Here is a 22,719-nt window from a genome sequence, read left to right as displayed (position 1 = left end):
ATCAGGTAGTGTTACGAGCTGCTTTTTGCCTCTTCTCACAGCTCTTTGATCTTGGTGCGATCTCTTTTTACTATGTGTTTGTCCACTTGACAAATCCTCTTCCACATCCCTGAGGCATTCAAATTTGTTCTGAAGCTTTATGGGCTGTGGATTTTCCATAGGATTGTAGATCCTATTGTAATTTGTAGAACGAGCTGGTGTTGAAGTAATTACTCTTCTGTTTTTGTTTTTGGGCTTAGCACCCATCATTTGCCAGTTTTCAGTACTCACATTTTGTACAGCTTGAGTTATGAATTCTTCCAATTGGTCTGCAATGTCCTCAGTCTGTCGGAGCGCAATCTCTGCATTCTCAGCCACTGTTTCTGTACTCCTTTCCTGAGATATCGCTTTTAATTCGTCCGTCTTTGGCAGAGCATTAATCTTTGATTCCAGAATAGAAATCCTCTGTTCTAATTCCATGCATTTTCTGCAGGATTTTTTGCTTCCTGGCATTTAAAAAAAAAGTGGAAATTAAAATTAAATTAAAAGCTTATAAAGATGAAGAAAAGAGAAAAAAAAGTGGAAATTCAATGAGAAAGTAAAGTATAGAAATAAAGATTAAGAAAGCAGGAGCAAAGCAAAGAAGCGTCCTACTCGCTTGAGTAGGAGGAGCAGAAAAAAGGGTAGCAGTGAATATCCCCATGCACACACAACACCTTCACCCCCTGTGCTCCCCACAATGCCTCGTTTTGTACCAGGCTTTGGTGAATTGAGGTCTGATTACAGCCAGAATCCACCAACGCCTGATATGTATCCCCTTGGATACTCACCGGTATGCGATACGCTCCAGCCCGATCGAGGGTGGCCTCTGGCGCATCGGGGATCTGAACCACCGCGCCCACCTCCATCGCCGTGCACTGCTATTGAAAGTGGCCCGGCTCCCCGCAGCGCCAGCAAACCAGCCCGGGCTTTCCCTCTGCATTGGTGATCTGGGGCTCACTCACCTGAGGTGGGGGAGAGACAGACACAGAAGGGAGAAACGGGAGGGCACCGCGGATGCGGCGGGCCGGCTGGGGTGGTGCCGGCCCCCGCCTCCGCGGTGGGGGAATGGGGCAAGGATGGGACACAGGAGGAGGGGGAGAGAGAGAAGAGGAGAGAAGAGAAGATGCCGTCTGCTGTCCTGCCGCCGGGACAGCCGCCAAATGGTCCTCCGCCAGCTCGACTGCCCGATCCAGCGACTCCGGGCGGTGGCACTGGACCCACTCCACAGTTCCTGTTGGCAAGCACGCGATGAACTGTTCCAGCACCACCTGGTTGATGATTCCCTCGGCGTCGCAGTTGTCGGCCCTCAACCACCGCCAGCAGGCGTCCCGGAGCTGCTGGCCGAACGCGAACGGCCAGCCGACTTCCTCCAAGCGCAATGCATGGAAGCGCTGGCGCTGCTGTTCTGGGGTGTGCCCCACGCGCTGGAGGACGGCCCGGCGGAGGTCCGCATAGGCCAGCCGGCGGTCGGCGGGGAGCTGAAGCGCGGCCAGCTGTGCCTCTCCCGTTAGCAGGGGGAGGAGGCGCGCCGTGCGCTGCTCCATCGGCCACCCCAAGGCTTCGGCGACCTGCTCGAAGAGCGTGATGAACGCCTCGGGGTAGTCCTGCAGGCCCATCTTGGTGATGGTGAGGGGAGACAGGCCCACGGTAGGAGCGCTGGTGGACCCCGCTGACGCGAGGAGGTGCCGGAACGCCTCTCGATCTTCCTGTTGGCCAACACCAGGGCCTCGAACCGCTGTTCTTGCTCCTTTCGGAGGGTGAGTAGCGCCTGGTGCTGGCTTTGCTGGGCTGTGGCGAGGGCGTGGACCAGTTCAGCGAACGGGGAAGACTCCATGGGGCTGTTAGGCTGCTGTGCTCCAGATCCCGGGTTTCGGCCCCACTGTAATAGTTCTTATGACGGGGTGGAGTACAGAGGACGGCAGGACAGAGATCAGGTTCAACAATTGTTTTATTTCTACACTTTTCAGTGGTTTCTCAAACACACACACAGCCAGACATACGCTCACACACATCAGGTGTCTGGTTCAGGAGAGAGATCCTCTGCTCTCTGCTCTCCCTCCCTAAATAGGGCGCAGTCACTGGGAAGACACACACAAACAGGTTAATTGCAGTCAGGTGTAGTGATTCTGCCACTTACCTTCCCTGACTCCGCCCTCCTGTCACAGACCAGCGCTTGACCACGCCCCCGCTGCCACATTACACTAGGGACAAAAAACTTACATCAATGTGTTCATGGGAGCCTTTTAGCACTCATTGTGAAAGAATTTTGTGAATAGCTCCTTTCGTTTCTGTGTAAATCAGCATTGTTCGTGGAGAGGGAACTCTGAGAAAAAGCACTCTTTGCTTGTCATATTGTCTTTTCCCTGCACCTGCACCATTACCAAGGCGACGAGCTCCACTCAGGGAGCAGAGAGGGGCGGGGCTGCTCTCTCTCTCAAACGATAGGACTTGCACAACAGATCAGGCACTGAGTGGTTGTCAAGCACGCGTGTGTCTAGCAACCGGTGGATTCAGAGCCTGCGCGGTATAACTGTGAGCATCAAAAATGATTAAACTTTTTCCCCATCCACATTTTAACAATATGACTGAGTAAAATCTCCATAAATTTAAGATTGAAAATTTAAGACCACGGGGTTTGAAATTTAAGACAATTTAAGACTTTTTAATGGCCTTATTTTAGGAAAATTAAATTTAAGACTTTTTAAGACTTTAAGGACCCACGGCCACCCTGAATAAAGAACAGAAATGGTAAGTTAGGGAAAGAAAAGAAAAAGCAAGTAAGCCTGAGGCTACATGTGCTATAATAAGAATTGGATGTTCCTATGACAGCCCAAACATCCAGTTTATGAAAATCTCATATGGCGAGGATTGTTTGGCACAGTTTGACATATGGGTAAAGGACTTAGGATTCCCTGAGAAGGGCAGTTTTAGTCCCAGGCAGATAGAGCAGTTAGAAGAAAAGTTGAAACGGAATGAAAAAGAAGAGTCTGCAGACAATGTTAAGTTCTTAAGGGACTGGTGGGTGTTTTCTACATGGAAAGAAGAAACGCTTAAGAGAGAGTACAAAAGAGAGAAATGACAGGCAGGGCTCTCACCCTCTTCTCAGTGTTTGAAATTTCACATGGACCCTGACCTGGAGTCTGCCCCACCATCCCGACACACATTGCTTCCAGTGGCGGCTCCAGAGATTTGTCCTTAGGGTGGCAAAGGAGGGGCATAGGTTCCAGGAGGGGGGCATAGGTTGTCAATGCAGCAGTTTATGCAAATTGTAGAAATCATTTTTACTTATGCTCAAGAAAGACTCACAATCAAGTCATCTTGTCAAATATGTATTGAGCTATTGTACCATCAAGGAAAACGGATTCAACCATCTAAACCATCTTTTCTGAAAGTATATTCCCAAGCAATGAATGGAACTATTCTGCCCTAGCGATGTATCAAAAAAATAGACAGATAGCGAATGGTTTAGATTGTGGATCTTTACTGAAGACTTCAAACTTATACAGATGTGTTCATCCTCGATTTCCATAAAACTAAAAGAAACAAATTAAGTATATCACTAAACTGAATAGCACATAGGCAAAAACGTGAGCTAGGCTGACCTGCTAGTAATGGTAACACTCAACACACAAGTTGTTTACTTTCTAAAGCCTATCACTTTACAAAACTATTAGCTTTCATTTCATTGCCTAGCATACACAGAAAGTAAAACATAACTTACAGGTATAGCTATGACCGGAACCTAGCGAGACAGCACTCCATACATCCAACCAATGACGTTGCCTCATCAGAAGTCGAGCATTCAGAAGAATCATAACAGAAGAACGTCTCTCTCTGGGTGAAACCATTTCAAAATTCCAGGGGTGGGGTGGGGTATGAAATAATGTAAATAATGGTAGGTAGAGATGAGATGAGGGCTTGGTATCTCTGTAGATAGATAATTGAATTTCAAAAATGTGTTTTAATAAATAATTCTTTATAAAATAGGGAGGCAACTGTGGTGGCAAGACATATTTTTACAGTGGCAACTGCCACCTTTTGCCACCCCTTAAAACCATGCCTGACTACTTCCTCAGCAAGGCAGAGCATCACTCCCACAAGCGCTTCACCCACAGAAAGGGGGAGAAGTCGAGACAAAGCAAAAAAAAAAACCTGAGCCTCTGGAATCTCTCCCAGCCTATCAGCCGCCTCCAGCATCAGCGCCTCTCCTTGCTTCTCCATCACACACGAGATCCGGTCTTGCATATGGTGACAGAAGAGACACCCTCCTAGCCTAGGCCCGCCCATCCTAAGCGTGACACAACACGAGGGCCTGTTCCGAGCTTAGTCTGGCCAGGAAGGCTATCTACAGTATTTCCAAGCTCCCGAAAAATCGGGAACCAATAAACTTTGAGCATCTCCAACTGCCCTGGGTAGAGGCATGTTCAAGGCAGTGATGTAGTAGAACTGTGACCAGAAGCCATAGATTGTTTACAGAATCTATGCCGGAAGCGCTTCATTCACATCACGAACATGGAGCAGCGGCAAGCCTTTAACACAGCAGTAGATGCTGTATTGAAAGCATTCAACGGGAAGTTTTCATTGAAAATGGAGCAAAGAGCAGCCCTGGAGGTATTTATTGAAAGGAAGGACGTTTTTGCCTTGCTCCCGACTGGCTTCGGTAAGAGTTTAATCTACCAGTTAGCCCCGTCGCGTCACATACTGTTATGTATTGATGGGTTAAGTTTGTCCCACTGTTCTTTCCGTCCACTCCCTACTGCAGTCTGCCTGTTACTTTTCTGTATGCAGATTTCCGGGTTATTCAATACAGAAGCATGTACCCTACTTCAGGTCTCCTGTGTCCTTAATCTTATGTGAATATGTGTAGCTTTATTAAGGAGCCAAGATATAATAACTGGCGACAAGGACGATTCGTGCCTGCGCTCTGTTAGTGGCACAGAAAAATATGTTCTGAAGTTTTGTTTTGCTTTTTTTTTTCCCTCGCACGGACGTTTCATGTTTTCTGGCTAAACGCAGCAGCTAGCGCTGATTGTAATGGATGGATGTGGACACTTCTATGAAGGTGAAGATTAAAACCAAAAATAATAAAGGGAAGGAAAATAACTGACAACAACGACGGAGGACATAAGAAGAGAAGTTGACGGCACGACAAAAAGGGATAAATAAGAATAAATGCTGGACAATGGCCGCGCTGTTGGGAAATATTGGACCATTTGATGACGCCACTGAACAGTGGAGTGCGTACACAGAGAGGTTTGAGTACTTTGTTCTCGCTAATAAGATCGCAGATGATGTTAAAGTGCCAACCTTTTTGAGTGTAATGGGAGGGAAAGCATTTAATCTGTTATGCAGTTTAACGCAACCACACAAACCTGGAACAAAGTCATACGCAGATATCGTGAAGATCTTAGGGGATCACTATTCCCCCAAACCGCTCGTTATTGCCGAGCGGTTCAGATTCCATAACAGGAACCAGGAAGAAGGTGAATCTATTTCAGAGTTTGTAGCCGCGCTGAAACGTTTATCTGAACACTGTGAATTTGTATCGTCCATCCTAAATGACACAATACGAGACAGACTGGTGTGTGGTCTACGCAGTGAGTCCATTCAAAAACGCCTACTTACTGAGGCAAAATTGACACTAAAACAGGCCATAGAGTTAAGCACCTCCATGGAAATGGCTACACGTGATGCACAGCAATTAAGTGCCGCAACCCAAGTGCATAAACTATCATCTGAACCAGCAAACAAATCCTCTACTGACAGGCCTTGTTATCGGTGCGGGAGAACTGGACATGATGCACAAGAATGCTGGTGCAGGGAATTAGACTGCAGACATTGTGGAAAGACTGGCCACATTGAACGTGTCTGTAGAAGTAAAAACAAAAATGAAAGACAACATAGGCCTACTGAGGTGAAGAAAAATGCTTTCAGGAGGAATAAAAAGAAACACATAAATAAGTTGGAACACAACCAACAGGAACCAAGTGGTGATGAGTCAGATGATGAGACAGTATGTGTTCTATCAATCAGGGACAGTGATGACGGATACTGGGTCACCCCACTTGTAGAAAACAATCATGTGCGGATGCAAATAGACACGGGCTCCCGTCTTTCCATGGTGTCCGAGGCCGTTTACAGAGAAAGGCTGCAACACCTTACCCTCCAACCAACAAAATTAAAATTACGAACCTATACTGGGGAGGCTGTTCCAGTTTTAGGATTTGTGACTGCAATGGTGGGTTACAACAAACAAAAAAAGACCCTACCCCTGTACATCATTGCAGGAAACCGCCCAGCTCTATTCGGCCGCAGCTGGCTGGAAGAACTCAGATTAAACTGGCAAGAAGTTTTACTGGTGAATGATAGTACCACTGGTTCCCTGCGGGAGGTTTTGGAGAAGCATTCCAACGTTTTTGATGGTGAACTTGGCAGCATGAAGGACATAACAGTTAAATTGACCATAAAACCAGGAAGTATGCCAAAGTGTCTGAAGGCAAGGCCAATTCCCTATGCAATCAAACCGAAGGTAGAGGCTGAATTAGACCGGCTGGTTGAAAGTGGAGTACTGGAACAAGTTAGAACGAGTGACTGGGCCACACCAATTGTTCCAGTAATAAAAAAAGACGGGTTTCTCAGAATCTGTGGTGATTTCAAGGTCACCGTAAACCCTGTCTTAGCTGCTGAGCAGTATCCATTACCCTTGATCGATGACATTTTCTCAGGTCTGGCTGGAGGTCAAAAGTTTAGTAAGATAGACTTATGTCAGGCTTACCTCCAGATGCATGTTGTCCCAGAGTCTCAGGAACTGCTGACGATAGTTACACACAAGGGCCTATACAGGTATAAGAGGCTCCCTTTTGGAATTACATCTGCTCCAGCCCTGTTTCAAAGAGCCATGGAACAAATCCTGAGTGGCCTCCCTGGTGTCCAATGCTACTTGGATGATCTTCTCATCACGGGGGTCGATGACAAGACACACTTACAGAACCTGGAAGCTACATTGCAGAGACTGGAAGATTATGGCCTGAGAGTTCGGCGAGACAAATGTGAATTTTTCAGATCCTCAGTTGAATATTTGGGCCATGTTATTGACAGTACCGGACTGCACAAAGCGCCATCCAAAGTAAAGGCCATCACGGAAGCGCCCTCCCCGGAAGACGTGACCCAGCTGAGATAATTTTTGGGCCTTCTCACATATTATGCAAGATTTGTGCCTAACCTGGCCAATAAGCTCAAGCCATTACACGAGCTGCTGAATAACACCAAGACATGGGAATGGACAGACAGGTGTGAGGCAGCATTCAGGGAAGCCAAAATGGCTCTGTGCGACTCGGATGCCCTCATACATTTTGATCCCAAATTACCCATTCAGTTGGCCTGTGATACGTCACCCTATGGTGTTGGCGCTGTGGTGTCACATATATTACCATCGGGGGAAGAGAGGCCAATCGCTTTTGCGTCACGCACCTTGAGCCAAGCAGAAGGAAGATACGCCCAAATTGAACGGGAAGCACTGGCGATAGTATTTGGCGTGAAGAAATTCCATCAATATCTCTTTGGCAGAAAATTCACTTTACTGACGGACCACCAACCACTCACCTCTATTTTTGGCCCCCACACTGGAATCCCTTCGTTAGCTGCCAGCTGCATGCAGCGATGGGCTTTACTTTTGTCCGCACATCAATATGACATTAAATACCATAAGGCAGATCTGCACGGAAATGCGGATGGACTATCTAGGCTGCCATTGTCAGTCACACACACAGAACCAAAGCCGGCTGAAATCTTTTATTTCAAAGATGTGATGTCAGCTCCAGTAACATCAGCTCATGTGAAGAAACACACTCGGGCTGACCCGGTTCTGTCGGAAGTGGTGGACATAATCACCCGAGGAAGGAGGGGTATCATGACCAACAGTCTGAAACCATATCTGGTGAGGAGAAATGAGCTATCAGTCCAGGCAGGATGCCTACTGTGGGGGTACCGTGTCATTATTCCACCACCACTAAGAGGGAAAGTGCTCGATGAGCTCCACTCAGGGCATGGTGGAGTGGTACGAATGAAAGAGATTGCACGAAGTTACTTTTGGTGGCCAGGGCTGGATGCAGCTATAGAGGAGAAGGCAAAATCATGTCATGACTGTCAGAAACTGAGAAATCTCCCACAGCTGGCCCCATTACACCCCTGGTCCTGGCCAGAAGAGCCATGGCAAAGAGTTCACATAGACTTTGCAGGGCCACTAGAGGGCAGTATGTTTCTAGTGGTGGTAGATGCCCACAGTAAGTGGCCAGAGGTTGCGGTAATGAAGAACACCTCCACAGAGAAAACGATCGAAGAACTACGGAACATGTTCAGTCGCTTTGGCTTACCACAACAACTTGTTAGCGACAACGGGCCACAACTGGTGTCTGAAGAGTTCAAGGCATTTATGGAAGAGAATGGCATTCATCACATTAAATCTGCACCATATCACCCAGCTACAAATGGGCTGGCTGAAAGATTTGTCCAGACCATGAAGCAAGCTCTCAAGTCTACACATGGCACTCGGTCACTTAACCAGCGCCTCAGTGCTTTTCTGCTGTCATATCGGAACACTCCTCACGCTAGCACAAAGGTGTCTCCAGCCTCAGCCTTAATCAAAAGACAGCTTCGTACATGCCTAGATCTTCTGAGACCTCTGAGGACTAAAGAGGTTGTTCACAGTCAGCAGAGAGCCCAGGTCGACAGAAGAGCTAAAGCACGGCTGCGGACCTTCACGGCTGGGGACCATGTTCTTGCTCGGAACTATGCCAGGGGAGATAAGTGGAAACCAGCGACTGTTTTGGCAAAAACAGGGCCTGTGTCATACACGGTAGAAACCAGTGACCACCTCATATGGCGACGTCATACCGACCAACTGCTCCACGCATCTGGTTCCAGTAATGACCCGACTGTTGCAACATCTTCAGTTCCTGACCTCGACATCTACCCAGATCAACACCTGGGTGAATTCCAGATTCCACCAGTAGATGGGGAGGTTCCCCCACCTACAGGCGAGCCTGAGCAGAGTACACCACCGCAACCAGGAGGCAAGACCAGTGCCATTCCTGTGGGTCGTACTTATCCCAAAAGAGACAGACGACCCCCTGATAAACTCTCCTATTAGTCTAGCGACTGACCCACGACGATGGGGCACAATAATCCCCAGGGTTCAGTCTGGGAATTGAGGCAGTCTACCCTCTTTCCCTAGCTAAGGAAAATATTTAATTAATAGGCCTACTGTTATTTGTTACCAGTTATACACCTTGAAATAGAGAGTGGCTTGTTTTCTAATGTGGGACATTAAAGTAAAGGGGGAGGGATATGTTATGTATTGATGGGTTAAGTTTGTCCCACTGTTCTTTCCGTCCACTCCCTACTGCAGTCTGCCTGTTACTTTTCTGTATGCAGATTTCCGGGTTATTCAATACAGAAGCATGTACCCTACTTCAGGTCTCCTGTGTCCTTAATCTTATGTGAATATGTGTAGCTTTATTAAGGAGCCAAGATATAATACATACGTCAGAGGAAAGAGTGATGTGATTGGTTTAAGCTTCGTCACAGCCTTTTCTGGCTTTGACCAGTAGCAAACTGAGGCATTTCAGGGAGGTGGGTCAACCATGCACTTTGGGAAACGGTTTGGCTTAATAGCTTGGCCAGACCAAATGCTCGGAGAGCTTTGAAGTCGGGTTAGCCAGGCTACACCCTCCTGGACCTGACCACATGCTCACCAGTGGGTCTGCAAGGCCATAACCTAAAGTCTGAAGTCCTTCATCTTCCAGTGGTGGAAGTGGCTGGAGCTGACAGCGTGCTTCTAGTCCACAGACCCTGGATGACAGCTGACATGAAGGAAAGGATGGCTTCTCTTCCCAATGTGAGAGAGGTAGGAGGAAAGAGATTTGGTAACGAACTGTTGATGTTTTGCAGAGAATTCCGGCCAACCACCCATGAACTTCCCCTGCTCATGACCAAGATGGGTATAGATTGGAACAAAGTTTCCAGAGAGTGGACGGAAGCTGACCAGCAAATGACTACACCAGACTGGAGAGCGGATGGCAATGGTGAGTACAGAGATACCATCACTGCTTTCTGTGCTCATCTGGACAGTGCTTTTCCATTGAACATAGACATGACTAAGATCAGTATGTGTAAGCAAGAAGATGGAGAAGTGGTGTCAGCATTTCTCGCCCATCTCACCGCCGTGCATGAGAAACACAGTGGCCTGACCAGACCCGTGACCCTGGCTGGAGTGGAAGGCGCTCCTGAGGTCTGAGAAGCGCACCTGTGGAACAGTTTCATGAACGGTATGAATCCAGCAGTGGCCAAGTCAGTAAAGCAGTGCTGTCTCCTGTGGGAAACCACCAGCCTCACCAAGATTGAGCAGTACGCTGTGCATGCAGAAAGGCTGCTGAAAGAGAAGAAGAAGAAGACAAAGTCAACTGTAGCAAGTGTTCTAGGTGGGTGGAGCACAGAAGCACGGCAGGCCAGAACTGAGTTCTCAAAACTCATTTATTGTAGCTTTTCAGCTTAACTACACACACGCACGCACTCAAGTATCTAGGTTGGGAGTAGCTCCCTTCCTCCGCTCTCCCTCTCCTCTTATAGGGCACGGTCACTGGGGAAGACACACAAGCACAGGTTAATTTCCATCAGGTGCAGTGATTCTGCCACTTACCCTCCCTGACTCCACCCTCCATTCACAGACCTACGCTTGACCACACCCCCACTGTCACATACCCCCACCACCCGACTCAGGCCGGGCAGCCGTCCGGCCTGCAGCCGACTCCCCCCCCGACGGGAGAGGAAGTCCGCCACCACCATCTGTGCCCCCGGCCTGTGGACCACCTCGAACTTAAACGTCTGGAGTGGCAGATACCAAGGGGTGATCCATGCGTTGGCATCCTTCATGTGGTGGAACCACTGCAGGGGTGTGTGGTCCGACCAGAGGGTGAAAGGGAGCCCCAGCAGATAGTAGCGGAGGGCGAGAACCACCCACTTGATGGCGAGGCATTCCTTCTCTATGGTGCTATACCTGCCCTCGCGCACCAATAGCTTGCGGCTGATGTACAGCATTGGATGGTCCTCCCCCTCCACCTCCTGGGACAAAACAGCCCCCAGCCCTCTGTCCAATGTGTCCGTCTGTAAAACAAAGGAGAGAGAAAAGTCAGGGGAGTGTAACAGTGGCCCCCCACACAGTGCAGCCTTTACCTTAGAAAAAGCCCGCTGGCATTGCTCTGTCCACTGGACCGGATCTGGTGCCCCCTTTTTAGTGAGATCAGTCAGTGGGCTGGTGATGTCCGAATAATTAGGAATAAACCTACGATAATAGCCAGCCAGACCCAGGAACTGCCTCACCCCCTTTTTGGTCTTGGGCCTCGGGCAGGCCGCAATCGCTGCTGTCTTATTGATTTGGGGAAGCACCTGCCCATTGCCCAAGTGGAAGCCCAGATACCGTACTTCCACCCACCCAATCGCACACTTCTTTGGCTTGGCTGTGAGCCCCGCTCGCCTCAGCAACCCCAGGACGGCCCTCAGGTGTTTTAGGTGCCGCGGCCAGTCATTACTATAAATAATAATGTCATCTAAGTATGCAGCCGCATAGGTGGCGTGGGGGTGGAGGACCCTATCCATAAGCCGCTGGAATGTAGCGGGTGCCCCAAGCAGCCCAAATGGAAGTGTGACGAACTGGTGTAAGCCAAACGGTGTGGAAAAGGCCATTTTCTCTCGGGATAGTGGAGTCAAGGGGATCTTCCAATATCCCTTTGTCAAATCCAGTGTTGAATAAAAACGAGCCATGCCTAGTCGATCGAGCAACTTGTCAATACGAGGCATTGGGTATGCGTCAAATTTAGACACCACGTTGACTTTTCTATAGTCCACACAGAACCGGACCGACCCGTCGGCCTTGGGAACCAAGACCACCAGACTGCTCCAGTCACTGTGGGACTCCTCGAGAATGCCCATTTCGAGCATGGCCTTAAGTTCTTCCCGAACCACCTTTTTCTTGTGTTTGGGCAGTCTGTAAGGGCGGCTGTGCACTACCACCCCTGGGGGCATCTCAATGTGGTTGTAGCGCTTGCAAAGTGTGGGTGGAGCACAGAGGATGGCAGGACAACGCTTAGGGGCAGAGAAGGCTATTTATTAAAAAACTTTTCAGTTTTAAATGCCGTGTAAGCACACATACACACACACACACACATGCACGCACACTCTGCTCTGGTCCCGGGTTGCGCTCCCTCTGCTCTCTCTCTGCCTCCTTAAATAGGGAGCGGTTACTGGGAAAACACACAAAACACAGGTTAACTACCGTCAGGTGTAGCGATTCTGCCACTCACCTTCCCTGGCTCCACCCTTCTGTCACAGACCGGCACTTGACCACGCCCCTGCTGCCACATACCCCCACCGCCCGACTCAGGCCGGGCGCCTGTCTGGCCTGCAACCGACTCCCCCCCCCCCCCCCTTGACGGGAGAGGAAGTCCGCCACGACCATCTGCGCCCCCGGCCTGTGGACCACCTTGAAGTTGAAGGGTTGGAGTGCCAGATACCAACGGGTGATCCGCGTGTTGGCATCCTTCATGCGGTGGAGCCACTGGAGGGGCGCGTGGTCCGAACAGAGGGTGAAAGGGCGCCCCAGCAGGTAGTAACGGAGGGCGAGGACCGCCCACTTGATCGCCAGGCATTCCTTCTCGATCATGCTGTAGCGCCCCTCAAGCACTGACAGCTTCCGACTGATGTAAAGGATGGGGCGATCCTCCCCCTCCACCTGCTGGGACAAAACGGCCCCCAGCCCTCTGTCCGACACATCTGTCTGTAACATAAAAGGGAGAGAGAAGTCAGGGGAGTGTAAAAGTGGCCCCCCACACAGTGCAGCCTTTACCTCAGAGAAAGACCGCTGGCACTGCTCCGTCCACTGGACCGGATCTGGTGCCCCCTTTTTAGTGAGGTCAGTCAGTGGGCTGGTGACATCCGAATAATTAGCTATAAACCTACGATAGTAGCCAACCAGCCCCAGGAACTGTCTCACCCCCTTTTTGGTCTTGGGCCTCGGGCAGGCCGCAATTGCTGCTGTCTTATTAATTTGGGGACGCGCCTGCCCGTTGCCCAAGTGGAAGCCCAGATACCGTACTTCCACCCGCCCAATCACACACTTCTTTGGGTTGGCAGTGAGTCCCGCCCGCCTCAGCGACCTAAGGACGGCCCTCAGGTGTTGCAGGTGCCGCTGCCAGTCATTACTATAAATGATAATGTCGTCTAGATAAGCGGCCGCATAGGTGGCGTGGGGCTGGAGGACCCGGTCCATCAGCCGCTGAAATGTATCGGGTGCCCCAAACAGCCCAAATGGAAGTGTGACGAACTGGTGTAAGCCGAACGGTGTGGAAAAGGCCGTTTTCTCCCGGGATAATGGAGTCAAGGGGATCTGCCAATATCCCGTCGTCAAATCCAGTGTCGAGTAAAAGCGAGCCGTGCCTAGTCGATCGAGCAGCTCATCAATATGAGGCATTGGGTACGCGTCAAATTTAGACACCGCGTTGACTTTTCTATAGTCCACACAGAACCGGACCGAGCCATCGGCCTTGGGAACCAAGACCACCGGGCTGCTCCAGTCACTGTGGGACTCCTCGACGATGCCCATTTTGAGCATGGCCTGAAGTTCTTCCCGAACCACCTTTTTTTTGTGTTCGGGTCGTCTATAAGGGCGGTTATGCACTACCACCCCCGGGGGCGTCTCTATGTGGTGTTCTATGAGGTTAGTGCAACCGGGCAGGGGCGAGAACACATCCGAAAACTCGGCCTGCAACTGGGCGACCTCCGTGAGTTGGGTCGGGGAGAGGTGGTCTCCACAGGGGACCGGAGAGGCACATGATGCCAATGTCCCTTTTTGAACCTCCGGCCCCAGCTCCGCCTTCTACGGAACTACCGACACCAACGCCACGGGGACCTCATTCCAGAATTTCAGCAGATTGAGGTGGTAGATCTGTAGTGCCCCCTCCCTGTCCGTTCACCTAACTTCATAGTCGACGTCCCCGACTCGCCGTGTGACCTCAAAGGGTCCTTGCCACTTGGCGATTAATTTGGAGCTCGACGTGGGCAACAGGACGAGTACCTTATCTCCCAGAGTGAACTCTCTAAGGCGCATGCCCTTGTTGTACAGGCGGGCTTGCCATTCCTGGGCCTGCCGCAAATTCTCCTGAGTTAGGTGGGTGAGCGTGTGGAGTTTTGCGCGCAGGTCCATGACGTACTGAATTTCGTTTTTGCTCTGTGAAGGTCCCTCCTCCCAATTTTCCCACAGTACATCTAAGATGCCGCGTGGCTTACACCCATATAATAATTCAAATGGGGAGAACCCCATGGAGGCTTGGGGGACCTCTCGCACTGCAAATAACAAGGGTTCGAGCCACTTATCCCAGTTACGTGCGTCCTCACTTACGAATTTTTTGATAATATTCTTGAGGGTGCGACTGAACCGTTCAACTAAACCGTCCGTTTGTGGGTGATAAACGCTGGTGCGGATCGGCTTAATACCCAGTAGCCCATACAGTTCGCTCAGTGTTCGTGACATAAACGAGGTGCCTTGGTCAGTCAGAATCTCTTTTGGGATTCCAACCTGGGAGATGACGTGGAAGACAGCCTCTGCAATACTGCGTGCTGAGATATTGCGAAGAGGCACCGCTTCTGGGTATCGCGTTGCATAGTCCACCAGAACCAATATAAAGCGGTACCCTCGTGTTGACCGATCTAATGGCCCGACGAGATCCATCCCAATTCTTTCGAACGGGGTCTCGATTAATGGTAGGGGGCGCAAGGGCGCTTTTGGAATGGCCGCTGGATTTACTAACTGGCATTCGCAGCACACCGTACACCACTTATGGACGTCGCCGTGAATCCCCGGCCAATAGAATCGGGCCATTATTCGGGCTAGTGTCTTATCCTGCCCGAGGTGTCCAGCCATGGGATTAAAGTGAGCCGCCTGGAATACCAATTCCCGGCGGCTCTTTGGAATTAATAACTGGGTGACTCGCTCTTTCGTCTGAGTGTCCTGCGTCACTCAGTATAATCTATCCTTCAAAATAGAAAAATAGGGGAAGGATGGGGTGGCGTTCGGCTGGAGCGTTTGACCATCGATTACTCTCACTTGGTCAAACGCGTGTCGCAGAGTCTCGTCTCGTGATTGTTCTAGTGGGAAATCCGCGAGGGATTCCCCAATAGAAAGAGGAGGAGCCGGCGGCTCCTCACTCTGTCGCGGAGATGACGTAGACGGCTCTGCGACCGCAGCTCCAGCCAAAGCGACACCGGGACCCTCCCCTCTCAACCGGCAGGACCCACTCTTTACTAGGCGTGCCATTAAACCCTGAAATCCCGGCCAATCAGTCCCCAAAATCAAAGAGTGGGTAAGGCGAGGATTAACCGCCGCCTTCACTATAGATTTTTCCCCTCTGAAATATATGTGGACCGACACCAAAGGGTAGCTGTGAACATCCCCGTGCACACACAACACCTTCACCCCCTGTGCTCCCCCCAATGCCTCGTCTTGCACCAGGCTTTGGCGGATCGAGGTCTGATTGCAACCCGAATCCACCAATGCCTGATATGTAGCCCCTTGTACACTTACCGGTATGCGATACGCTCCGGCCCGATCGAGGGCAGCTTCTGGTGCGTCGGGGATCTGCACCACCGCCCCCACCTCCATAGCTGCGCACTGTTGCTGTAGGTGGCCCGGTTCCCCGCAGCGCCAGCAAACCGGCCCGGGCCTTCCCTCTGCAGCTGTGTTCTGGGGCTCACTCATCTGAGGGGGGGGAGAGACAGACACAGAAGGGAGAGACGGGAGGGCACCACGGGTGCAGCGGGCCAGCTGGGGTGGAGCCGGCCCCCGCGGTGGGGGAATGGGGCGAGGACGGGACACAGAAGGGGGGGAGAAAGAGAGAGAGAAGAGGAGAGAAGAGACGGCGTCGTCAGCCATCCTGCTGCCGGAACAGCCGCCAAATGATCCTCCGCCAGTCCTACGGCCTGATCCAGCGACGCCGGGCGGTGGCACTGGACCCACTCTGCGGTTCCGGCTGGTAAGCAGGCGATGAATTGCTCCAGCACCACCTGATTGATGATTCCCTCGGCATCGCGATCGTTGGCCCTCAGCCACCGCCAGCAGGCATCCCGGAGCTGCTGGCCGAACGCGAATTGCCGGCCGACTTCCTCCATCCGCAGCGCGCGGAAGCACTGGCGCTGTTGTTCAGGCGTGCGCCCCACACGCTGGAGGACGGCCTGGCGAAGGTCAGCGTAGGCCAGCCGGCGGTCAGCGGGGAGCTGTAGTGCGCCCAGCTGCGCCTCTCCCGTCCGGAGGGGGAGGAGGCGCGCCGCGCGCTGCTCCATCGGCCACCCCGAGGCTTCGGCGATCTGCTCGAACAAGGTGATAAATGCCTCGGGGTTGTCCTGCGGGCCTATCTTGGTCACGGTGAGGGGAGACGGGCCCGCGGCCGGGACGCTAGCGGACCCCGCCGACATGAGGAGATGCCGGAACGCCTCTCGATCTTCCCGCTGGGCCAGCATCAGGGCTTCGACGCGTCGCTCCTGCTCCTTTCGGAATGTGACGAGTGCCTGGTGCTGGCTCTGCTGAGCCATGGCGAGGGCGTGGACCAAGTCCGCGAATGGGGAGGATTCCATGGGGCTGCAAAGTTGGTGCTCCACCTTTTCCCGGGTTTCAGCACCACTGTAGCGCTTGCAAAGTGTGGGTGGAGCACAGAGGACGGCAGGACAACGCTTAGAGGCAGAGAAGACTATTTATTAAACAACTTTTCAGTTTTAAATGCCGTGTAAGCCCACACACACACACACACACACACACGCCCGCACACTCTGCTCTGGTCCCGGGTTGCGCTCCCTCTGCCTCCTTAAATAGGGAGCGGTTACTGGGAAAACACACAAAACACAGGTTAACTACCGTCAGGTGTAGTGATTCTGCCACTCACCTTCCCTGGCTCTGCCCTCCTGTCACAGACCGGCGCTTGACCATGCCCCCGCTGCCACAGTTTTTTTCTATGAGGTGGGTGTGACCGGGCAGGGGCGAGAACATGTCAGAAAATTCTGTTTGCAACCGGGCGACCTCCGCGAGCTGGGTCGGGGAGAGGTGGGCTCCACAGGGGACTGGAGCGGTAGGTGATGCCGATTTTCCTTTTTCAACCTCCGGCCCCAGCTCCGTCTTCTCTGGAACCACCGACACCAGCGCCACGGGGACCTCCTCGCTCCAACGTTTTAACAGATTGAGGTGGTATACCTGTAATGCCCCACGCTCTTCAAGGTCTGTGTGGAAAGTGTTACACAGCAGGCTGAATCCCCTAGGACAATCTATTCCTCCGAAGGGTGCCGGAGGGTCTATTCTAAAACGCCGCCGGAAATAAAAAGCTAGGGGCTGAGATATGGAAAACCAGAAGCGGTGTGGAATGGCATACTGGAATAATTCTGCTACATCCATGTTCGGCAAAGTATTCTATCAGGGATTGGTAGTAGATGGATGTAAGTGCAGAAGTAATATTTATTTAAAAGATTGATAACAGGCTAATAATCCAATCCAGCAGGCAAGATCAAAACCATTAAATGAGCAAAGGGTCGAGCAAGACACAAACAGACTAACACAGGCAAAGACAAAAAAATGGGAAAAAAAGGAACAGGAATCAGAATTCAGAAAACCAGGAAATCAACCACGGAAAAAAGTCAAAAAAAGTCAAAGTCAAAGTAAACTTTATTATCCCAGAAGGGAAATTCAAGTGGTCAAGGTGCTTACATGTACAGACAAGACGTAAGACCAAGTCGACAAAACTTAAGAACAGATAAATAAATGAAAAATAAAAAGATAGATAAATACCCCCATCTAATTCTATTCCCCTACATACCACACATACACACACGCGCACACACACACACACACACACACACACCAAATCACAGTATCAAGTCCTCTGCAAGGAACTGTGGCCTTCATTAACAATTCTAATTGCAGAGGGAACAAATGACCTGCTGAACCTAGTTGTTCTTATTTTCCTTTGTAGTAATCTCCCCTTACCACCTTTACTTAACTGAAATCTATCATGTAAAGGGTGGGTAGTATCTCCAATAATACTTTCAGCCTTATGTCATATTATATCTTGAAACAGCTGAGCAACTGATGTTAGATTGCATCCAATTATCCTACTAGCTGTTTTAATAATATGTTGCAATTTATCCTGATCTTGTTTCCGCATACTACCAAAGACACAGATCAGGCCAAAGGACAAGACACTCTGAAGTACAGACTTATAAAATAACTCTAAAATGCAGGTGTCAACATTAAAACTACATAGTTTCCTTAAAAAAAACATTCTTTGCTGAAGTTTCTTTACTTTGACAGCGGCACATTTGTCAAACCTCAACTGATCATCAATCTCAACCCCCAAATATTTGTAGGTGTTAACTCTGTCTATCACTATATTAAATACATCGAGCATGCGCCAGTAAAGGCTCAGTAAAGTGTCACAACAAACTCAATACTTTGCCCTGAACATACGTTTTCTCAGTCTTCATATAGGCACGCTAATATGCCTTAACCCTGTGCAGGTGTGCATGATTTACAGTGTGCGTGCGAGAGTCCACTCGGCGCATGTGCAGTCCAGAGCGCACCTGAGAGTCCGACAAATGCACATGCCATGGCGCACAGGTGTGACACTGTGCTGATGTAAATGTACACCGAGCATTCATTATGCACTGTACTGTCGTTTCTTTTTTCTTATCTTCTTCTTCTTTTGGCTGCTCCCGATTAGGGGTCATCACAGCGGATCTTTCGTCTCCATTGCTCCCTGTCTTCCGCATCCTTCTCTACCATACCTGCCACTTTCATGTCCTCTCTCACCACATCCATGTATCTCCTCTTTGGCCTTCCTCGTTTTCGTTTGCCTGGCAGCTCCATCCTCAACATTCTCCTTCCCACATGCTCTGCATCTCTCCTCAGGATGTGCCCATACCATCTGTCTCATCTCTCTTTGCTTAATTCCCAAGCTCTCTACATGTGCTATCCCTCTGATGTACTCGTTCCTTATCCTGTCCAACCTTGTCACTCCCATCACAAACCTTAACATCCTCAACTCCTCCACCTCCAACTTTGCCTCCTGTCTCTTTGTTAAGGGCACTGTCTCCAATCCATACATCACAGCTGGTCTCACTACTGTCTTATACATCTTACCTTTCACTTTTGCTGGGACTTTCCTATCACAAATGACTCCTGAAATCCTTCTCCAACTGCTCCACCCTGCCTGCACTCTCTTTCTCACCTCACTATCGCAGCCCCCATTTTCCTGCACAGTTGACCCCAGGTACTTGAATTCACCAACTTTCTTTATGTTTGCTCCTTGCATCTTCACTACACTCTCATTCCCATTCTCATTGATGCACATGTATTCTGTTTTGCTCCTGTTCACCTTCATTCCTCTTCGTTCCAATGCATCCCTCCATCTCTCCAAACCCAACTCAACCTCCTTTCTACTTTCACCACATATCACAATATCATCCGCAAACATCATGTTCCATGGTGACTCTTGCCTCACTTCGTCCGTCAAGCTATCCATCACTATGGCAAACAAAAAAGGACTCAAAGCAGATCCTTGATGGAGTCTCACCTTCACCTTGAACCATTCAGTCATTCCAACTGCACACCTCACTGCTGTTTCACTGTTCTCATGCATGTCTTACACCACTCTAATATACTTCTCATTCACTCCACTCTTTCTCATACAATACCATAACTCATCTCTTGGCACTCTATTGTATGCCTTCTCCAGGTCTACAAACACACAATGTAGCTTTCTCTAGCCTTCTCTGTACTTCTCCATTAACATTCTTAGAGCAACAATTGCATCTGATGTGCTCTTCCTTGACATAAACCCGTACTGCTGTTCACAGATTGCTACCTCTCTTCTCAATCTTGCCTCCAATACCCTTTTCCATAGCTTCATGGTGTGGCTCATCAATTTTATTCCTCTGTAATTACTGCAGCTCTGTACATCTCCCTTATTCTTGTATATTGGGACTTGTGCACTCTTTCCCCATTCATTTGGCATTTTCTCATCCTCTAGGATCTTATTAAACAATCTCGTTAGGAACTCCACAGCCATCTCACCCAAATATCTCCAAACCTCAATCAGGATACCATCTGGTCCGACTGCTTTCCCAGTCTTCATTCTTTTCATGGCTGCCCTCACCTCATCCTTACTAACCAACTCTGCTTCCTGATTTGCTGTCTCCAACGAATCTGACCTTTTCTCTCTTGGATTCTCCTCATTTAATAAATCCTCAAAGTACTCTTTCCACCTTCTTAATACATTCTCTTTGTTTGTCAGTACATTTCCATTTACATCTTTCATCACTCTTACCTGCTGTACATCCCTTGCTTCCCTGTTTTTCTGCCTAGCTACAGTAGTCTGTACAGGTCTTTCTCTCCTTCTTTGGTCTCCAGTCTTTCGTACAACTCCTGGTATGCATTTGCTTTCGCCTTCGCGACAGATCTTTTTGCCTTCTGTCTCATCTCTCTGTATAACTGCCTGCTTTCCTTGTCTCTCTGCTCGTCCCAATTCTTCTTTGCTAGCCTCTTCTCTTTTATAATTTCCTGCACTTCTTTGTTCCATCACCATGTCTCCTTGTCTTCCTTCCTCCTTCTTTTTTTCTTATATAGGTAGTCATTGACTTACGACCTATGCGACTTACAACCGATCGACTTTACGACCGTCTGGTTATGACTGGCAAGTGTTTCCCAGCTAAGCTAGCTGAGCATATGACAGTTTCCGCCCCAGCTCCCGGCAGTGCCTCTCGCCGCGTACAACAGTTTCCGCCCCAGCTCCCGGCAGCCTCTCGCCGCATACAACAGTTTCCGCCCCAGCTCCTGGCAGCGCCTCTCACCACGTATGACAGTTTCCGCCCCAGCTCCCGGCAGCGCCTCTCGCCGTGTACAACAGTTTCTGCCCCAGTTCCCAGCAGCGCCTCTCGCCGTGTACAACAGTTTCCGCCCCAGCTCCCGGCAGCGCCTCTCGCCACGTACAACAGTTTCCACCCCAGCTCCCGGCAGCCTCTTGCTGTGTACAACAGTTTCCGCCCCAGCTCCAGGCACACGCGCAGTCTCTCTTGCGCTCCGTCATACAGTTTCCACCCCAGCTCCTGGTTTATGAAACGAGCAAATGCTCCCGCCAGCCCGAGCGCTGCAACAGCTGATGATGACGTAGACGACCCACAGCCAAGCACCAGTGATGCCAGCAGTCACTAAATTTTGTATTTTGCTATGTTTTACATTTGTATTTTGGTATGTTATAAACTAAAATGTTTTCTATTTTTCACACCTGTATTTCATATTCTTTGTTTTGCACATATTAAACGAATTGTACTGTACGCAGTGTAGTATGCAGTGTTTGACTTAAACCAAATAATGAGCCAAGGTAATGAAATAAGAAAATGTTGATAAAATAAGACTTTAAGATGATTACAATATCATTACACATCACAATATACTTACGTTCATTTAACATAGGCCGACTTACGATGAGATCAGTTTACGACCAGTCAGTCGTAACCAAACGCAGTCATAAGTCGACGACTACCTGTACTAGGCACTTTTTCTGTACAATAATAATAATAATAATAATAATAATAATGGTGGCTAAGTATGTTACTGTTTGTGTAGAGTTTTTCATGTTTCCCTTGTGTCAGTATAGGTCCTCTTCCATGTAATCCAGTTTCCTCCCACTGTCCAAAAAACTGCCAGGTAGGCATGTTGGCTGTTTGAAATACCATTGGTTTGAACAAATGTTGCCTTCTAATGGAATAGCATCCCATCCAGACCTACCACAACTCTGACCTGAATGAAAGGATTACTAAAGGTGAATAATAATAAATTGATGGCACAGTTGCACACTGGATAGCATAGCTGTCTCAGAACTCCAGGGTCCTCTGGTTCAATGATGAGCCTGGGTTACTGTCTGTGTAGAGTTTCTGTGCATGTTCTCCCTTGTCACATGGGTTTCCTCTGGGTTCTCTGGTTTCCTTCCATAAATGTCATCAAAGTGTGAATGACTGTGTGAACATCTGTGTGCGTGGTACCCTGTATGGTACCCTAACAACTAGTGTTCCTTGTGTGGGCTCTGGATCCACTGTCACTCTGATAAGGATAAAGAAGTTACCAAAAATGAGTGAGATGATGATTGCCCATCCATCCTTTATCTATACCACATATCTGTCAGGGTCATGGGGGAAGCTGGAGACAATCCCAGCTGACTTTGGGCAAGAGGCGAGGCACACCTTGGATAGGTTGTCAATTTATCACACGGCTAATACAGAGATGAACAACCATTCACATTCATAGTCACACCCTATGGACAATTTAGAGTAGCCAGTTAACCTAATCTGCATGTATTTGAACTGTGGGAGGAAACCAGAGCACCTGGAGGAAACCCACACAGGCACGGGGAGAACATGCAAACTCCACACAGAAAGGCCCCGGTTGGCCATAAGGTTTGAACCTGGAACCTTCTTGCTGTGAGGTGACAATGCTAACCACTGTGCCACCTGATGATGATGATGATTATATGTAAAATAAAATAAAAAATATTCTCTGATTTTTATTATTCCCTCAAATTTCTGACCATTTCTTCTCCCACAGTTTTTAAGATATTG

This window comes from Neoarius graeffei, chromosome 2 (assembly GCF_027579695.1).
Source record: "Neoarius graeffei isolate fNeoGra1 chromosome 2, fNeoGra1.pri, whole genome shotgun sequence".
NCBI lineage: Eukaryota > Metazoa > Chordata > Actinopteri > Siluriformes > Ariidae > Neoarius > Neoarius graeffei.
Note: the sequence above shows the minus strand (reverse complement) of the source record.